This window comes from Sarcophilus harrisii, chromosome 3 (assembly GCF_902635505.1).
Source record: "Sarcophilus harrisii chromosome 3, mSarHar1.11, whole genome shotgun sequence".
NCBI lineage: Eukaryota > Metazoa > Chordata > Mammalia > Dasyuromorphia > Dasyuridae > Sarcophilus > Sarcophilus harrisii.
Genome location: NC_045428.1, coordinates 464761924 through 464783892, shown reverse-complemented (window position 1 = coordinate 464783892; position 21969 = coordinate 464761924).

Genomic DNA, 21969 nt, shown 5'->3' with positions numbered 1-21969 from the left:
AAGAGAAAGGGTAGGTAAAACATTCAGACATGGGGATCAGACAATGGAAACACGTGGAAGAAGGAGATGGAGTGTCCTTTACAGTTGAAAATGGACCATTGTAGCTGGATTATAGAATTTTTGGATGACACAAGGTATAAACAGGTTAGAAGGGTTGGAAGGAATCAGGGCGAGACAAGATTTAGGTGCTAAATCAAGCATATTTGATGGTAGAAGAAAGAGAGTACCACTGAAGTTCATTGATCAGAGCAGTGACATGGTCAAATTTTTGCTTTAAAAAGAGTGCCTTGGAAGCTGAATGGAGGATTGAAGTAGGAACAGACTTGAGGCAGGGAGAACATTTAAAAGTTTAGATGAGAGATGATGAGTTTCTGAACTAAAGTTGTACTGTGTGAATTAGGAGGAGGGCTCATTTAAGAGAGAAGTTGTGAAGGCAAGGTTTGGTTCTAGATTGGATGTATGGGATAAATAAGAGTGAGAAGTAAAGAATTACATTGAAGTTGTTGTCTGGGTAACGAGGGAGATAGTGGTGCCCTTCACAATAATATGGAAGCTAGAAGAGGAGAGGATCTTGGGGAGGAGGAAGAAGATACTGAATTTAGTTTTGGACTTGTTAAGTTTGAGATGCCTATGAAATAGCCACTGGATATTTAGATCTATGAGTCATCTGTACAAAGATATTAACTGATGAGATCATTAAGTGAGATAGTATAGCACAGAAATAGAAAAGAGGCTCAGAACCGGAGGAGCCATTCATGTTTGGAGGGCATGACACAGTTGTAGAACCAGCAAAGGTTTCTGAGGAGTGGATGGTTTGATAAGGAGGAGAGGCAGGAGAGAGAAATATCATGAAAACCTAGAGAAAAGAGTAACCAGAAGACTTATGAATCATAAATGTTCATAAAGTGGATTAAAGACACCAATCATTTTATGCTGTAATGATATTAAATAGTAATAAATAATAATAATGTCCCATCTGTTACTAGAAGCATGCCATGGCTATTTTCAGTGAGCTTGCAGAAGGCTATCATACATACCAATGTTTTTATTTAATTACAAAAAGCAATTGTTTTATCTACCTATGCAGTAGCTGCTAGAACATGAAACATAAACATAAAGTAACTAGATATCTACTTGTTTTAGAGTAATTTCTGTCTTTACTTTCTTTTACTTTTCCAAAGTTATATGTAAAAGCAATTTTAACCTTCATTTTTAAAACTTTGAGTTCCAAATTCTGTTTCTCCCATCCCTCTTCATTTTGAATGCAAGCAATTCAATATAGTTTAAATATATATAGTTATGCAAAACATTTCCATAATAGTCATATTGTAAAAGAAAACATAGGCCAAAAAAATAACCCTCAAAAATATAATTAAAAAAAGGTTTAGAAATTCTTTCTCTGCGTTCTTCAGATTTGTCTTGGGTCATTGTATTACTGAGAACAGCTATGTCATTCATAGTTGATTATCTTACAATATTGGTATTATTTTGTACATAGTACATTTTGTATCAGCTCATGGAAGTCTTTCCAAGTTTTTGTCAGAAGAGAATTTTGCTTATCATTTCTTTTAGCTCAATACTTTTCCAGCATAATGACACATCACAATTTATTCAGTCATTCCCCAATTGATAGATATCCCCTCAATTTCCAATTCTTTATTCAGAAGAGCTGCTACAAATATTTTTTGTACATATAGGTCCTTTTCCTTTTTGGTTTTTAATTTCTTTTGGGATGACCTATAGTAGTATTGCTAGGTCAAAGGGTATTTATTGTTTTATAGTCCTTTGGGTATAGTTCCAAATTGCTCTACAGAATGGTTGGATCAGTTCCCAACTCCACCAATAGTGCATTAATGTCTCATTTTCCCCTCATCCCTTCTAACATTTGTCATTTTCCTTTTCTAACCTATTAGCCAATCTAATAGGTATGTGTAAGTACTTCAAAATTGTTTTAATGTGTATTTCTTCAGTCAATAGTGGGCTAGAGAATTTTTTCACATAGCTATAGATAGCTATGATTATTTCATCCGAAAACTGTTTGTATCTTTTAATCCTTTACAATTGGGGAATTACTTTTATTTTTACAAATTTGATTCAGCAATTCTGATGGACATGGCCCTCTTTAACAATGAGATGAACCAAATCAGTTCCAATAGAGCAGTAATGAATTGAACCTACTACCCCCCCTACACCCACTACACCCACTAAAAGAACTCTGGGAAATGAGTCTGAACCACTACATAGAATTCCCAATCCCTCTATTTTTGTCCACCTGCATTTTTGATTTCCTTCACAGGTTAATTGTACATTATTTCAAAGTCCAATTCTTCTTGTGCAGCAAAATAACTGTATGGACAGGTATACATGATTTGTATTTAACATATACTTTAACATATTTAACATGTATTGGTTTACCTGCCATCTGGGGGAGGGAGTAGGGGAAAGGAGGGGAAAAATTGAAACAAAAGGTTTTGCAATTGTCAATGCTGAAAAATTACCCATGCATATATCTTGTAAATAAAAAGCTATTAAAAAAACAAATTTGATTCAGTTCCCTATATGTTTGAGAAATAAGGCCTTTATTAGAGAAATGATTCAAAATTCTCTTCAATTACTCTTGCTAACTATCTTTCCTGTTTATTCTATTCTCTCTCTCTCTTTCATTGTGTCTCTCCTGAAAAGTGTTTTGCTTCTGACCACCCCCTTCACAATTCTGTTCTTCCTTCTTTCATTGCCCTGCTCCCCTTTATTCCCTTCCCTTCAGATAGATTTTTATACCCAAGTGAGTGTGTATATTACTATTTCTTTGAGCCAGTTCTGATGAGAGGAAGGTTCACTCACTCTCCCCTATTTCCCCACCTCTCCTTCTCCACTGGAAAAAAAGATTTTCTTTGCCTTTTTTATGTGTAATAATTTATCTCATATGGCCTATCCCTTTCTCTTTCTCTCAATATATTCCCTTCTCACCCTTTAATTTTACATTTTTAGATTTCTTCCTTTCACATTCAAGTAACACTTGTGCCATCTATCTATCTATCTATCTACCCATCTAGCATTCTTATGAGTTAAATGTTATCTTCCCATGTAGGAAAATAAACAATTTAATCATATTAAGTCCCCTATGACTTCTCTTTCCTATTTACTTTTTTATGCTTCTCTAGAGTCTTGTATTTAAAAATCAAATTTTCTATTCAGCTTTGGTCTTTTCATCAAGAATGCTTGAAAATCTTTTATTTCATTGAATTTCTACTTTTTCTCCCAGAAGGATTATATTCAGTTTTGTTGGGGAAGTGATTCTTGGTTATAATTCTAGCTTCTTCCTTTGCCCTCTGGAATTACCATATTTCAAGTACTCCTATCTTTTATTGTAGAAGTTGTTAAATCTTGTGTTATCCTGACTATGGCTCCATCATACTAGCATTGTTTCTTAATGGCTGGTTGCATATTTTCTCCTTGACTTGGGAGCTCTGAAATTTGGCTATCATATTCCTGGGAGTTTTCATTTGGAAATCCTTTTCAGGAGATGATTAGAGGTTCTTTCAATTTGTATTTTATTTCCTGTTTCTAGAATATCAGGGCAGTTTTTTTTTTTTTTTTGACAATTTCTTAAAAGATGATGCTATGTTCTTTTTTTTTTTTTTTTTGATTATGTATTTCAGATAATTTAAAATGATCTCTTCTAGATATCTTTTCCCAGTCAGTTTTTCTGGTGAAATTTTTCACATTATCTTTTATTTTTTCATTCTTTTGGTTTTGTTTTATTGTCTCTTGATTTCTCATAAAATAATTATGTTCAATTCTAATTTTGAAAGAATTATTTTCTTCAGTGAGCTTTAGGTGCCTCCTTTTCCCTTTGTCCAATTCTATTTTTAAAATACTTGTTTTCTTTAGTAGACTTTTTTTTCATTTGGCCAATTCAACTTATTAAAGAATTTTTTTCTTCATGAATTGTTATGCCTCTCCATTTGGCCTTCTTGTTGGCTTTTTGAACTATGTTTACCATTTGGCTTTGTCTGTTTTTTAAGATGTTATTTTCTTTATTTTTTGTTTACACGTGTGTATGTGTATGTCTTCTTTACCAAGCTGTTGCCTTGTTTTTCGTGATTTTCTTGCATCACACTCATTTCTCTTCCCAACTTTTCCTCTACCTCTCTTATTGAATTTCAAAATCTCTTTTGAGCTCTTCCACAACCTTGGAAATTTTGTTTTTGGAAATTTTGGAGGCAGGAACTTTGACTTTGTTATCTTCTGACTGTGTATTTTGATCTTTCTTGTCACCACACCATACTTTCTGTGTCAGAATTATTTTTTCTGTTGTTTGGTCATTTCCCATTCACTTTTAACTCTTTGTTAAAATAAGGCTCTCTTTCCAGGTTGGAGGGTGCAGTGTCCTAAGCTTCAGGGTATTTGTGCAGCTGTTTTCCTGAGACATTTCTAGGAACCTGTAAGTTTTTGTTCTTTCAAACTGGTAAATCTAAGAAGTGTATTTACTGTTCTCCTGTTCTCTGATCTGGTCTGTGAGCAACCACAAACACTTTTTTATCTTGGAACTGTGAGGAGGGTCCCTGTTCCTTGGTGGCTACGAGCTGTGGTATGTTAATTCTCCTTCTCAACCTGGAATGGCCATGCAGGTATCTGAGTATGGGCAAAGCAACAGAATCCTATCTAAGTCCTAGCGAAAAGGACCTTATAATTTTCCCCTGACCAGTTGTTCTACCTCCTTACCATCTTTGGGCTGAGAACTCTATGAGCAAGCTCACTTGAACTGGGCTGCTGAATCTGTGTTAGATTGGGATCCACTTTCACCCAGGTGTCACAAACCTTTTCTAATAAGAAAGAGATAGGAACCTTCTAAATTTGTCTTTGCCATTTGTGGACTGAGAAGTCTGGAGACTAACACTGCTGTCGCTAATTCAGTTTCTCTGAAACCTGTTCTTCATTTGTTGGGGCTGTGGCCAGACTGATGAGACCTGCACAGGGCTGTGTTTCACTCTTACTCTGGTGTGACAGACTTTTCATGCTAACCTTCCAAGTTGTTCTAGGTTGGAAAATTGTTTGACTCCTTTTTTTTGTAGGTTCTGCTACTCTAGAATTTGTTCTGAGTCATTATTTAAAGGTATTTGGAGGGGTTTGGGGGAGAGCTTGGGTAATTCCCTTTTCTTTGCCATCTTTGCTCTGCCTCCCTTTTGCCCTTAGGATATCCACTGAACAAAATGAGAATGAGATAATAAAAATAATTAAACCAATAAGTATCTACTAATTGTTGTTCACTTGTGTCCCACTCTTTGTGACTCCATTTCAGGGTTTTCTTGCCATTTCCTTCGCCAGCTCATTTTTACAGATGAGGAAACTTAGGAAAATAGGATTCAAGTGACTTGCTCAGTCACATAGCTAGTAAGTGTCTGATTCTTGATTTAAACTCAGGAAGATGGATCTTCCTGACTCCAAAGTCTGGTGCTGTATTCAAATAAATAGCTAGGTGATTGTAGTGCTGGGTCTGGAATCAGGATGACCTAAATTAAAATCCAATCTTAGTCACTAAATTAGTGATCTTAAACAACCTACCTAACTTCTAGCTCCCTTAATTTCCTCAAATATAAAATTGGGATAATAACAGCACTCCCAGGGTTGTTGTGAGAAGCAAATGAGATAATATTTGTATATGTACATTGTACATAATAGCTTACTAATACATTTTTCTTCCTAATAAAAATAGACGTTGCCATGCCAAATATGGGTAATCTCAGAGTCACATAGGAAAACAATTAAATATTCAAAATATAGTTTTAGCCAGAAAAAAATTAAAATCATGTATGAATAGGATGATGTGCAGCTCATCCCAGTCATCTTGTCTGCCACTGGCTTTGAACTGGTAATGCTTTCAATAACCCTGCAGAAGATGATCTTAAATTCTAATGTATTTATTCAACTACAAAAAGCTGTTATTTTTACCACCTGTGTAATAGGACCTTAAATGTAAAAGAAAAATAGGATAGCAATTTGTCTCAAGATCTTTTTATCTGAATTTCGTTGAGCAAAATGAGAATGTTTTTTAATAATAATAATAATAATATCATGAAATATATATGTATATGTATAAATAATATATATATATATATATATATGTATGTATGTATGTATATTTCTTTAAGCTTTGCAAAGCATACATTTTATCGCCTGTGCAAGTTAGTTTGTTAGCAAGAATGGTCTGAATAAATCAATGAGAAGGATGAGAATAAGATAAGAGCAGGGAAATAAATGAAGGGTTTTATTATAGAAAACTGGATCCCCATGTAACTATTAGCCCTAGTCTATATGCCTGACATATAGTCCCAGGAAAACCCCAAACATAAATAGAATTGAATGCAATCCCAGTTTTTGAGGGTTTTTTTTTTTTAGGCCCAGTGCCTGAGTTGGCTTAGGCTGCCCGTGGCTGTGTGGGCATCTTTTCTTCATGACTGTTCTGGACATCCTTGCTTCCTTGGCAACCACTGCTGTTTTCTGATCAGAACATTCCTATCTTCAGCACAAACTATGTTTCCTTTGTAGTCTTCACAGTAAAATATATCAAACTGATTGGGGGGTGGGACTGTGGAAAACCTTAGTGCAAACCCAGCACTTCTGGTAAAGAATTTATGTCAAGTTTCAACCATGAGCACATTTTTATAGATGAAGAAACCTTCAAAAATAGGGGTTAAAATATAACTTGACAGAGACTTAAATGGAGTCTGTTGTGTAATCATAATGGCAGAGTAACTCTTAGTCAAATGTTATCAGAGTTCACAGGTTTTTTCCTCTTGCTGCCTTGTTAAAAAATCACAGCATGGTACTTTATTTCAGGCAAATATATAAATATTATATTTACAAATGCCGCCATTTTTGTGGTCTCATTTCATACCTGACTCTTCACATTAGGAAAGACATCTTTCTGTGAATTTTCAAACACACTAAAATTTCCCTTGTTTTTAGGATTCTTTCAATTTCTACAATTAAAACCTGCTCAGAACTCAGTTCTTATATCAGAAACCTGCAATTTGATTCTGAGTAAAAATTATTTTCATATGGTCTTGTTCCTTTCACTTATTTAAAATTACATATTTATATGCACACACAAAAATCTATGTACATAAATATATGTTTTATATAGGAGATATCAAACACATATTTATAATTATATAGGAGGGAGAGAGGAAGGGAGAGAAAGAGAGAGAAATAGGAGAGAGAGACAGAGAAAGAGACAGAGAGAAAGACAGAGAAACTGAGATTTTCTCTTAGGCCCAAAAGGAGAGAGTCACCAATAGATTGGAAGGTACTGCTGGCTTTTTAGATGATTATTTTCATCTTTCTGTGCCCATTGAATATGTCTTCCCAAAGGTCTGATCTCTTGTCCAGAGAGTTAGGGCAGAAATGACTCCAGTTCCAGTTATAACCATGCTTGAGTACAAATACATTTAAAATATACTTTCCCCTAGAGGTTCACGTTTCACTGTGTGTAAAAGAGAACGGGAGTTTTAGTGCTCATTCTAACCAGGATCGCCTATTAAACTGTTTAAACTGCATATGAGAAAAATAAAGTTAAATAAAAAGGACATGAAAACTCAAATTGGCAGAATATGAATAATAAACATCTCTAAATCAGAAGTGGTCATAAAAATCACATCTTCAACTTGTTCTAATAATAATGTTAATAGTACCCTCCTCCCCCAAACCTTGACACTTCTTTTGATTTGTTTTAAATACCATGCAGCTCTTGTTGGGGGTTTTCCTGGAAGCCAGCTCAGACAGTGCCATACTGACCTTGCTTAGCTAATCTCCCCCCAACTCTATTCTTGTGGGTTATGGAGAGGACAAGCTTTATTTTCCTTTGTTTAGTGGAAACTGAACCACGGAGATGTTAAATGAGCTGACTCTGCCCGGGCAGTCCCCTTTATCTCCTCTCACAGCAGACCCCAAAGCCTTGCTTCATGGGTCTGGAATCTCCTTCCCCCTGCTTCCAAAGCCACCTGTCTCTCCTCCTCAAATTTGGATTCATGCAGAAGGCTTCCCAGACTAGGAGGCTTAGGTGAAATCTCTCACCTCCCACCAGCTTCTGTCTAGCAATCAGATTTCCCTCACACAGACATACTTTTTTGAGTCTTGTAAAAACTGTTCGGAGGGGAGGGGGAATTTGGGGAAAAAAAAACAAAGGAGGGAAAAAACCTTCTAAAGGATTTATTAGAAAAGGCTAGGAAGAAGTTGGTGCCCAATTTGACAGAGAATGTATGCAGGGGAGGTGTGTGATTTTGTGCTGCTGCCCCAGAAGCCAGGAGTCCTGTCCTATTGCTATTTTGCCAAGAGCCGTGCCACAGAATGTGCAAGGCTGGCTAGGTAAATGATTTAAAGAAAGCAATGTGAGGAAGGCGCGGCTAGCTGTGTTCTGAAAAGAGCAAAGTGTTGGAGCAGATGAGAAGCTGCTCAGAAAAATGACTGGGAGGTTTGTGCTTGAGAGGAGGAATGTGAGCAGTAAAACAGGAAGGAGGATTCACCTTGGGAGGGAGAGTCTGGGATACCCAGCTGCTGGGATGGGTCAAGGGTTACCCCGGAGGAGGGAGGGAAGGTTTACACCAGTTGTACCTCGGCAGTAATTCTTTGGAAGAGGAAAGGAAGGTGGGAAGGGTACATTAATGACATTCTCAGATGATACGACTTTGGGAAGTATTCCTGATAACTACAAGATAGAGTGGAGCAAAGAGAGATGATAAATGAGGAGGGAGTATTGAAAGAGGGGAAAAAAAGCAAATATAAAATGAGAAAAATCAGACAAAAATCCCAGATGCCCACTAATTTGAAAGGTGGTATATTACATGTTTGGAAGGATAATTTTTGATAAGAGAAATTTAGAAATCAATAATGCTGCAAGACACATAATGCTTGTACACTTCCTGATTATGGCTTTTTGGTGACCCAGCCTTAGGCCTGTAATCATCAACTAGACCCCAATTCTAAATCCTTTGGTCCTGTGATCTTCTTTTTCCCCTTTCTCTACAAAAATGGAAATAGATGAAAAATAATTATAATATTCCAGTGAAGTTTTCCCAGTCCTCTAATTTAATTAAACGTGCATTTTTAAGCCCCTGCTGTATGCAAAGAAGCTTGTAGGTGGTGTGGGATAGTATATAAAATACTGATCTGAAATCAGGGCAATTTGAATTCAAATTTGACCTTTGTCATTTACCATCTGTTTCATTAACTTCTCTGAACCTATTTCCCTTTCTCTAATATGGAGTTTATAATATCCGTGAGTAGCTGGGTGATATAGTAAATAGAGTGCTGACCCTGGAGTCAGGGAAACTCATCTTCCAGAGTTCAAATCTGGCTTCCAGACACTACCTGTGTGACCCCAGAAAAGTCATTTAACCCTATTTGCCTCAGTTTTCTCATCTGTAAAATGAACTGGAGAAGGAAATGGCAAGCTACTTTGGAATTTTTGTCAAGAAAACCCCAAATGGGGTCATGAAGTGAAGACATGACTGAAATTACCAAACAACAACAACAATAATGTGGGAATATTTCCTTATAGTGGGAATAGACAAAAAGAATTATAATATACCAGTAAAGTTTTCCCAATCTCTTACTTCAATTATTTATTAAGCATCTGCTATATCAAAGAAGGGAGCTTGTAGGTGATTATTTCAACTGAAATAAAGTATATAAAATAGTATGTCAATATTGTAAAATTTAGGACTCAATCCTTAACCTCCTTAAATGCAGTACCTGAGGACTGAGTGAGAATCCAATATTAAACAATAAATGTCCATTTCAAGAAAATATATGTAATATATACTAAACACAGTTTTCAAAGCTGCTCTGCTCTTCTTTGCTCCTTGTTGATTTTCTTTTGTTCTCTGTTGTACACTTTTTACTTTATTCATTTTATTCTTCCTTCCCCCTACCACTCTAAAGAAACAGATGAGTCTATGCATATATATATATATATATATATATATATATATATATATGTATAGACTCATCTGTTTCTCTAAAGGTGGATAGCATCTTTTCCAGCTCTAACTCAACTTCAGTACAACTGTCAAGGTGATTTTCCTAAAGGGCAGGTCTGATCATATCATTTCTTTATTCTATAAACTCCAGTAGCAACTTATTACTCTAAGGATCAAATAAAAACTCCACTGTTTCGCACTCAAACTCTAGCACAACCTCACCCCAACCTACCTTTCTGGGCCCATTACACAATATTCCCTTTCATGCACACTATGTTCCAGGCAAACTAGCCTTTTCTATTATTCTCGTACTTAGCTTACCATCTCAAATCTCCTTGCTTTTGAATTGGCTCTCCTCCTTGCATGAATTCACTCCCTCCTGATCTCTGCTTTTTAGAATACCTCAGTTCCTATAAGGCTCAGTTGAATCCCCTCATTTCTTTGTTATTCTCCCCCTTCCAAGTGTTTCAGTTCTATCTGACTCTTAATAAGCTCCTTTGGGTTTTCTTGACAAGGATGGTAGAGCGGTTTGCCTTTTCCTTCTCTAGTTTACTTTACAGATGAGGAAATTGAGGCAAACAGAATTTAGTGACTTGTCCAAGATCACATAGCTAGTAAGTATTTGAGATCACACTTGAGTTCCAGCCTGGAGCTCTATCCACAATGACAACTAGCTGCCTCATTTATTTTCTATATGCCCAGTATATATAAACATACCTCAAGCAGACAGATGATAGGTTCTTTTAAGAATTGCATTGTTTCATTTTTTGTCATACCTTTAGTGCGTGGACAACTCCTGGCACATATCATGCAGTGAGAGAGCAGGTTCCAATAGATATAAATTACCAAAAGACTGGACTTGTTTCTTAAAGGAAGGGGCTTTATTTTCACCAAGCAGCATCAGGGAACAGGTTGGTTTAGGAGCTTGCCTGTGATGGATATTTAAGAGCAAAAATTGTCTCCTCCCAAGGGAGGGAACCTTTCAACCTGGTTGGTTCTGACAAGGCTCTGCTGAGACCCCAGAGTCTGAGACATTTAGTACAACCCAAACTTTCTAGATGGGCCTGAGAGTACAACAGCATCTTGTTTTTCTACCCTCTGCAATTAGTTGCCCATGAAGGAACTAACAAAGGCCCTGTTGGAGTCTGTTCCATATTATTTTGTTGTTGTTAGTTATTTATCATTCTCTATAATGATTCCTTTTGGTATTTTTTCTGGAAAGGGGCTACTGCAGTAGTCCATATTGATGGTAAGAATAGCCAGTACAAACAGTTGTGGACTAGGAAAGATCTCTTGCAGAAGGTAGGACTTCGTCTAAGATTTAATAAGAGTAGAGAGTTCAGAAGGCAGAGATAAGGAGGGAAAAAAAAACATCCCAGAGATAGGGGACAGCCAAAGACAAGGTTTGGAGGTAGGTGATGAGGTATTTGGTTCAAGGAAGAATAAGTTGTTTAGTTTTATTTTATTGTAGAGTATGTAAATGAGAGTAAAATTTAAAATTGATAAAGTCAGAAGAAGCCAGCTTGTAGAGAACATTAAATGCTAAAAAGAGGAATTTTTATTTGACTCTGGAGTTAATAGAGAGACATTGAAGTTTACAAAGGAGGCTGACTTGGTCAGCTTTGTGGATTAAGAAAATCACTTTGGCAGTTGAATGAAAGACTGATTGGAGTGGGGAGAGACTTGGGGCAAGTGTAAACACACACATATAAATAGATAGATAGGTAGATAGATAGATAGATAGATCATTTGTATAGAGATAATAGTATGGAAATTGTTGAGATCACCAAAAGAGATCATGTAGAAGGAGAATAAAAGAGGACCCCGAATAGAAACTTTGGGGGCATTTATAGGTTGTCGGTGTAACTTGGTTGAAGATCCAACAAAGGAGATATAAAAAGGACAGATAGATAAGAGGAGAATCAGGAGAAGAGAGTGCCATGAAAATCTAGAGAAGAAAGACTATCTAGGAGGTAAAAGTGATCAAGAGTGTCAAAGGCAAATGAGAGACCAAGAAGATTGAGAATTAAGAAAAGTCTTTTTGATTTTGAAATTAAGAAATAATTGATAATTTTAAAAGAGTAGTTTGATGAGATGGGATGACTAATTGAAATGGATTTTAAAAGAATAGGAAGGGGCATCTAGGTGGCATAGTGGATAGAGCACCAGCCCTGAAGTCAAGAGGACCTGAGCTCAAATCCAACCTTGGACACCTAATACCTTCTAGTTGTGTGACCCTGGGCAAGTCACTTAACCCCAAATGCCTCTGGGGAAAAAAAGAGTAGGAGGAATAGAAATGGAAGCACTTCCTGAAGGCAGCTCACAGGGAGAATATTATAGAAGAGGAGGGGGGGATGGTAGCTAGTGAGGATGATCAGATGAAATGAAGTTATTTTCTTTGTGTTTTAACACTGACAGAGAAATCAATAAGTTTGTAGGTAATTCATAGGGAGGGAAATATTGAAGTTTAGAGAGTCTATGGAGATGATAGAGGGGATTCTTTACTGGAGAAAGCAGGAAATGGGGTCAAGGATATCTGTTAAAAGGTTCATCTTGGCAAGAAAGGCCAGCATTTGAAAAAAGTCATCGGATTTGGAGAGTTGGTTGCTAATCATTTTTAAGAAGGTATTTTCAGAAGAGTGGTTGGCATATGAACCAGATTCCAAATCACAGATTCTCATAGTCAAAATAGACATTACAGCATATTTGGTTTAGCATATATCTGAATTAAAATTCATTTTACATAATTCCACCCAAAAGCACAATTCTTTAGATGTAACCTGAATATGGTCAGTTACAGGATAACTATTATTCTAGAAATTATACATTTTTATTAAGCCTAAGATTGCATTCATTTCTGGGGCTACCCTATTGTAGATTTTCCCAAACTTGCAATTTATGCAGTAATTGAATTGTCACTATAAAATTCATCTTCTTAAGTTCTTTTTAATTGCTGAGATTTTGGGGGGGTCTTGAATTTGTCATCTAAAATGTTAAAGAAGAGAAAAGAGGGTAGAGATATCAGAAGAGGAGGAAGTAGAAGTATAGGGAACAGATAACTTTTTTATAAAATTATTTAAGTATCTAGAGAAGAACTGATAGAGTCTGAATGCAGATCAAAGCATACTATTTTCACTTTGGGTTTTTTTTGTGTGTGTCTTTTTCTTTTGTCTGCTTCTTTCATAGAATGACAAATCTTAGGGAGGGGGATGGTGAGGAAATAAGAAAGAAAATTTGGAACTCAAAATTTTTCAAAAGTGAATGTTAAAGTCTGTCTTTACATGCAATTAAAATATTGTTAAAATAAAAAAGTATAGATATTTAAAAAATTTTATAAATTGGAAGAATTGCTTAGTCAATCAACAAGCATATATTAAGTAGTCATTGTGTGTCTATTACTTTGCTGAAATCAGAAATGGGGCAAGATTGCTTAAAAGTCAAGTGGAGGCTTTGCTTTGTTTTTTGAAAATTAGTAGGCTTAAAATGTTTGTGGCAGCCCTGTTTGTAGTGGCTAGAAACTGGAAAATCCATGGATGGCCATCAATTGGAGAATGGTTGGGTAAATTGTGGTATATGAATGTTATGGAATATTATTGTTCTGTAAGAAATGACCAGCAGGATGAATACAGAGAGGCTTGGAGAGACTTACATGAACTAATGCTGAGTGAAATGAGCAGAACCAGGAGATCATTATATACTTCAACAACAACGATACTACATGAGGGTGTATTCTGACAGAAATGGATTTCTTCGACAAAGAGAAGATCTAACTCAGTTTCAATTGATCAATGATGGACAGAAGCAGCTACACCCAAAGAAAGAACACTGGGGAATGAATGTAAACTGTTTGCATTTTTGTTTTTCTTCCCAGGTTATTTCTACCTTCTTAATCCAATTCTTCCTGTGCAACAAGAGAACTGTTCAGTTCTGCACACATATATTATATCTAGGATATATTGTGACATATTTAACATGTATAAGACTGCTTGCTATCTGGGGGAGGGGGTAGAGGGAGGGAGGGATAAAGTTGGAACAGAAGTGAGTGCAAGAATGTTGTAAAGAAAAATTTTTTTCAAAATAAATGAAACTGCTCAATAAAAGATAGAGTACTCTTTAAAAAAATAGTAGGCTTGATCATGTTTTAGACAAATTGGAATAAGAAAGTGAAGAAAGAAATTGAGAGACAGAGAGGGAGAGAGAGAGAGAGATAGTAGGAGAGACAAAGAAAGAGAAAATGAGCGAGAAAGTGACAAAGACCAATAGAGAAAGAGAAAAAAGGAAGAAGAGATGATGATGATGATGATGATGATAATGATGATGATGATGTTGAACTTTAGAGCAGGGTTTTATAGCAGGCTGAAAGGAATGGGTTCAAGGATAAAGGTCTTAATGAGCCAGTAGCTAGCCTCTTCTTTTGTTACAAGAGGAAAGAAAGACAGCTTAGTTTTCAGGAATCTAAGTAAGGGATAAGGTGGGAATAGAAGAGAGAATGACCAGGTTTTTACATGAGTTTTCCTCAAAAAAGTTCAAATTATATCATATGCTAATAAGTGTAGAAGATGGAACATTTATTAAGGTAACTAAAAAGAAGGAAAATGATTTGAAATTGTTGGTTTGAGAATGAGATCAAATAAGCAGTCCTTCACCTATTTTAACCATCAAAGTTCATTGCAAAAAGCATAATCCTTTCATTACACCTACCATTTAATGATAAAATTTCTGAACCAAATTGAGCCATGATGGAGTCTGCAATATCCTAACTAGAAACTTCCTTTCACATGAACTCCAATCTATTGATCTTTGGATCTGGTTAATCAGTCAGTACTGAATCCATCTAACATTTTGCCCATATATTATGGAATGGAATAAGAGACTTTTGAAAGTGTCATTAAAATTTAGACATATAATACCTAGAATATTATTCTAATTAGTCTAGTAACTTTATCAAAATGTTAGCTTGAGTTACTAGATCTATCCCTTTTGAAGTACTCGCAAACCATCTATTAATGATCCATTCTAGTTTGCTGGAGATGAACATCAAACTCACTGATAATCAATTTCTGAAAACCACTCTTCCCCCTATTGTAAATTAGGATATTTGCTCATCTCCACTACCATGTATTTCTTCTTTTCCCTGTCATATCTCAAAAGCTATGTTGAGGCCAGATCATAGAGGAGATTTAAAGCTAGATTCCAAAGCAGAATATGAGTTCTCTGGGAAAAGGGCATGTTTAGCTATTTTGTTTTTGTATCCTCAGTACAAAGTATTGTTTTTTTTTTTAATTTAAAAGGTATTTATATTTATTAGATTGGGACTTTCTCCTGTAGAGTATGGATAACCAATCTTTATGGTCAATTTTGGGACTTAGAGGAAATTTGGCAAAAGAATCATAGACTAGTAATTTATGATAAGTATTTTTTATTACTTCCTTACTTTGATGAGCCTGTGACTTCATTCATCCAAGTATTCCCTTTAGAAATGTGGTATCCTTACCCATCCTGTTCTGCTCTTCTCCATGTTTTCCCACAAATTCCCCAAAGGTATTCACACAGGGTACTAAAAGGCTTGTTAAAGATTTTTGAATAGAAACATTGAATGGAAACTAATATGGGCATATAGAATATAGAACAGTTATCCTTCACCTCATTTCATGATCAACTTAATTTCTTTTCCAGTCATCTATCTCTCTCATGACAGCCTTTGTGTTCCTTTTTCCTATTGATGCTTTGGTGGTGGTATGTTGCATCCTATTTATATCACTGTATACCTCTTTATGACCTTTGTATGATTCTTATCTTCAATTCTTTGGATACCATGATATTCTATGACTCACAGTCACATAGCATTGCCAAAACATATTGTGAGTGAAAACATGAGCCTTTGTTTTGGGGAGAAGCTTGGGGTCATTGAAATCGCATTATAATTTTCCAGACACCACAACCCACTCTTTTATTCAATTCTGGATTTCAGCTTATTGTCTGTGCAGTCTTTATACATGATAAATACACGGCGAGAGCTGTTTTATGTTGTAAATAAATCTTTTATTACAAAACCTTGAATTTATATAAAGGGGAGTTTCAAAAGTCTGAAATAATACATGTTGGGTCAGGTGCGTGAGAAAAGAAAGAGGGAAAGGGGGAAAGAGATGTTTGGGGCAAAGGATTTAGTTCTCAGTTGTCAACGCAGAGATGCTTGATACAACTATGTCTCCCTTGGCAGAGGGGACCAGGTACCAGCATTTCAGGATCAATGGTCTTCAGGTCATGGAAGGAAGAAGAATGGATTTCAGCAATAGGGCATTGTGAGAGGCTACCCTCTGATTTGGTACATCCAGCTTTCTGTCACTTGTAGCTACTATAAGGGTGAATAGGATTATTTATTTAGATCAAGAACTTTAAAAACCGTTGAGCCCAACTCCATTATTTTACATGTGAGGAAAGTGAATCCCTTAAGAGGTTTCTCTTGCCTAGAAAAATAGAAATAATAAGTATCTGAGGGTGAATCTTTTGACTCCAAGTGCAGCCCTGTATCCATTACACCATACTACCTGTGTTGCAATCATTTTTGTGCTAGCAAAAAGCTTAGCACAGTGCTAGAACAAAATAGGTACTTAATAGCTGTTTATTGACTGATTGACACAAGTGCATCTTGTGGCAGCTGCAGGATATGAGTTTTATATGTAAGAAAGTGAACTCTTGGTATTGTGTCTCTGATATCATCAGCAGGGAAATACTAGTTACTGGCTAATGCAAGTATGGGGTATGGAAATTTCCATAGAAAGGCAGGATGATGAGTAAATGAATAGAAATTAATCTTATTAGTTTCAGAGAGGTCCATATGCTCCAGGTTGTTATGGGTTATTACCACGGACATGAAGAGAGATCTGATTGTACCTGTGTATGCCAGAACAGCAGTTTATTAGGCAGCAAGTAAGCATTTATTAAGTATCTATTATGCATCTCAGAACCTAAAAAGAGACAAAAGGTAGTGCTTGTCTTCAAGGAACTCACAATCTAATGAACACTAGTTCATGCACACCTCTGATTATTAGAAAAGGCAAAGGGAGTTTAATTCACTGTCTGAAGATTGAGCAAAGAAAGGACAAATAGCAAAGGGCATATAATTCACTGCTTAACCAATTTACCAGCCTGCAAAATGGAGGGGATAATCTCCAATAGTAACTTCTTTTTTTTTTTTTTTTAACTGATGTGAGATTTCATTGATCAGTATCTTAAAGTGCATAAAGAAATACTTTTAGAAGTACTATTATTCTATACCATTAAACAGAAACTTGGCCACACTTAAGGAATTATTAGAAAAAGGTAGAAGGATAATGGAATTTTAGAAAGCGATTTTGAAGAAACAAACATTTGTAAAAATGATTTTTGAATGAACACACTATCTAAGTAACATCAAGAAGGAACAAAATATCTTAGACCTAAGGAGGAATCCTTTCTGTCTGGAGAAAAAAGAATGAGTAAAGAAACGACTTAAGAATATCCATGACATTTTCATCATTTAGGTTTTCTCTAACCCACTGGACAAAATACTTGAAGTAAGACTATAGGGAAACATTTCTTACAAGCAGAGGGATAGACTAGCAACTTAGTAGCTTCTTTTCTGTCCCTAATTTCTCTGAGGCAGCCAGGAAACCTGAGGGAAGCTGGAGGAATCAACAAACAAGAAATCAGGGAAGTGACTGTTGTCAAGAGAGGCTTCATAGAGACAAATGGATCCGTTTTGGACAGCACAAATATTCTGAGGAAATGTAATTAAGTTCAAGGCTAAAATGAGATGGGTATGGAGATGGAATGAAATTTTCATAGCAAACATTGCCTGTGTAAAACCAGTCTTGTTTTGATACCAATTAAAAGTGATAAAAATTATGAATCAATATTTGCATAAAGTGCAGTCTTTTAGAAATAATACCATTTTTCTTGATGAGTAGAGAAGTAACCTCCAATATGTGCAATTTAAATTTAATTTATCCAGGGGGACAATTATCATTTACATAGTCTAAATCTTTTTTTTTTTTTTTTTGGTGGGGGAGAATTTGAGGAGAAGGGGAAAGAAGGTGCCTCTAAACCATAATTTCATTAGATTCTGGATTTCTGTCTTTAGAATTTCTATTGCTCTTTCCTAACTTGTGGTCTTAAGGCCTTAGGCTATAGAGAGGTTAATGACTTGCCCTTGGTCACACAGTCATTTTGTGTGTGAAGCAGGACTGGAAGCTAGCTCATTCTGACTCCAAACTCAGTGCACTATCCATTATGCCAAGAGTTTATTACTGATTCCTGCTTTGACCATCTGCCAGAACCAGGGATACACCATCTGCTCTGCTGCCCCTGCCCCTCCATACCAGTCACTAGATCAGGTCCAAAGACCTACCTTCCTCCCACTCTGTAATCTAAATCAACACCAGACTGAGCTATGGCAAAGGTGACCTGGCTAAATTTTGGAGGGTGTGTCATACATTATTTTTCATATCTCCACTACTCTTGCCTCAAATCTTTGCTTTAACCTCTTGACCATCATGCAGAATCAATGAATTTCCTTCAGTTTTGTCCTTCTCCTTCTGCATCTTCTCAGAGATAATTTTGCCTTTGCTATCAGTAAGGGTATGACAATCTATTACTTTATGACTCAAAACTCTATTTTCTATCCCTTCAAACCCAACTCTGGTTCTTCCCCCCACACTCCACATGGAGAGCCCTATCTCTTATACTTAACAGTACCAGTCACCGGTAGGTCCTTTAAAAGATTCTTTAAATTGAACAGATCAAATTATAGGAGATGTCAAACTACTGCTGTTCCTCTGCTTCTCCCACTCCCCTTTCCCCCAACCTCCCAAGGCTAGAGGAAAGATAATTGAATTTAAAAGGAGGAAATATTTATGTTCTTCCACATAAACACAGCAGTTGGTTGCCAGTGTCCTATCAAGCTATTGTTGTTGTTGTTGTTCATCCTTTTAACTCGAAGAGGACCAATGACATCATGATGTTAGGGTCAAGGTACAGTGTGTCCTCCTGTGGCTGATCAGCCCAATAGGAGCTTGGGAGGCCTACTACCAGTCAGGCAGAAATAGTCTATTTGAACATTTGAGATGGAGATATTTCTAAATTTGCCCATGAAGCTAAAGGACAAGCTAAAAGAATTCTATCAGCAGCATTAAACTAAGATCATCTGGTGATATTTTTAGCAATTCTACAGGTTGTTCCCAGTCTGGGAAAAATGAACAATTCTGGATCTCTGTTGCTATAGAGTGTATGAGCATTTGATTTAGGAGGTTGCCAAGATAGAAAATAAAGTACTTACTATAATTAACATTCTATTATAACATATTTCTTTTTTTTTTTTACAAGTTAATGGTATGGATGACAGTAGAGTTATTGAAAAATGTATCAAAGACAAAGATGTATCACAGATATTTCAAGATATGTAGATTAAAGCAGGATATGGACCAACCATTTATGGAAGAAGTCTTCTATACACTGGCATAGCTCATTCTTGCCTTTAGCATTTCTGAAATGTGAAGGGCACTTGATTCATATTTCTTAGCAGTTTTTCAAAAAGATTATTTGTTGACTTAATTGACTACATTGAATATTCTTCATTATAATCCAGGGAGTCAGGTCAGTATTTTCCTCATTAGAGACAAGTAGAAAAATAAGAAGATGGGGGATTCGATCTAGGTCATCTAGCAGCATAGAGTGTAAAGTTGAAGACTAGAATCTTAAAAGTTTGTCCGTTTCTGAATTATAGTTATTCACCACTCTGTGTAGAAATTGGTACTAATACAGAGAGTTCTCTATCATGTACAAAGGACAAAATGGTCTTGGATCTTAGAGATTCAGGACATAAAGTAAATCACCAGATGTCTTTTTCTCTTTCTCTCTCTCTCTTTTTTATTTATGAGTAATCACACCCAAGAACAAATGTGAAGTCTCAGAAAGCAAATTAGACATTCTTTCCCTTAGACTCTAGACTCTCTGAGGTGGAGAGTCTGGGAGCACATATGCCAAATCACAGGAACAACAGGCAACCAAGGAACCATGGAGACAGTCAAAAAAGAAAGAAATGATTTTTAAAAAGATGCCTCTGCTAAATCAGAAGTAGGAGAATGGAACTCAGTTTAGAAATGCTTTGATAAGTTTATCACAGGATCCCAGATTTAAAGCAGAAAGACAAGTAATTTAGTAATTTTATGTATAAGGAAACAGGCTGAAAAAGGTCAAATGATTTTTCTAAGATCACAACAGTATAAATCAAAAAAATCAGAATTTAAAATTGATGTGAATTGTTGGAAAAAGCAAAAGATTTCATCTAAGTTCTAATAAAATATTGATCTTAATATAATCTAGGAAAGTATTATGAGGGGTTAAATAATATCAAAAAGGAAAAAAAGATGATTTCATGTAATTTGACAGATATTGAAGTTATATCTCTGTTGAGATTAATATAGATATCCTTGATGGGTTGGAAATATGCCATCAAATTTTTCTTATGCATCATGATAATTGTGGAAATATTTATAGAAATGTTTAACATGTTTAACATATGTCAGATTACTTGCTGTCTAGGGGAGGAAGTGGGAGTAGGGGAGGAAGAAAAAATTTGGAACACAAGGTTTTGCAAGAGGGAATGTTAAAAACTATCTTTGCATATATTTTGAAAATAAAAAATCTATTATTTAAAAAAGGTAAATAAACCATCAGTGCCCTCTCAAAATATTAATGAGAAATACCTTGCAGATAGAAACCTCCTTGATTATTAGTTTACTTTTCTAGGAATGGAGAAAACTTTTCAACACCATTTTCAAAAGAGGAGGCAAATAGCAATGTCCTGTGTCTCCAGAAAGGTTCCCCTACCTCAGAATCCTTCTTTTCTTTGTATTCCATTTTATTTTACTTGTACATCTGTGTTAGAATAATTCAGTATCTCACCAGCTGGATTTCATAGCAACTTTATGTTTAACAAATGTTAGTTCTCCAATTTTATTGTTATAAGAAACAGCATGGCATAGTGCAAGTGTGCCATGAAGATGTTCTTCTTCCAGCCCTATTAGGCTGTTCATTCATGGGCAAATCCCTTAATTTCTGGGGGCCTTAGTTTCTTCATGATGATGATAGGATCACATATTTAAATCAAGTCAAAAGGTACTTCTTAAGCACCTACTATGTGTCAGAAACTGTGTGAAAACCCAGAAATATAAAGAAAGGCAAAAGGGAGTCACTATTTTCAAGGAGCTCATCTTCAAACAGAATTTAGAGATATAAAGGGTATTAAAGGTCATGTCTTCCAACCTTTAATATTTTACCAGTGAAACAAATTGAAACACAGATTCAATGGCTAGGATTCAAATTCTGGCCTTCTAATTTACAGTTCTCTTTCCATTGTGCCAAAGCTTATAATACTTTCCTCGTGGGTTATTGCGAGGATCATATGAGATAATGCATGACAAGTATTTTGTAAAATTTAAAGTCCTATATAAATAAATGCCAGTTACCTATAATGGTATAAATCTGGGCAATGCATAACTTTTGTGAGCCTTAGTTTCCTCATTGTGTAAAATTGGGATAGTGATCATTGCACTATCTACCAGTGTTAATTAAATAATGACAACTTTTATATAGTGTTTTAAGATTTGCAAAGAGCTTTTTCTATATAATTTCACTTTATCCTCTTGTAACAATTCTGAGAAATAGAAGCTATCATTATCCTCATTTTTCAGATAAGGAAACTGGGGCAAAAAGACATTAAGTGACTTGCCCAGAGTCATAGAGCTAGTGAACATCTGAGGCTGGGTTTGAATTCAAGTCTTCTTGATTCCAATGATCTATTGTACCCCCTAGCTGTCTTTTAAAACATCATATACATAAAACACTTTTGTAATTATAAAATCCATATATTCATTCAAGATAATTTAACTATATAGTTATTGATAAGTTTACCATCTTGTTTATGTCAGCATTAATCAAACTTCTTAAA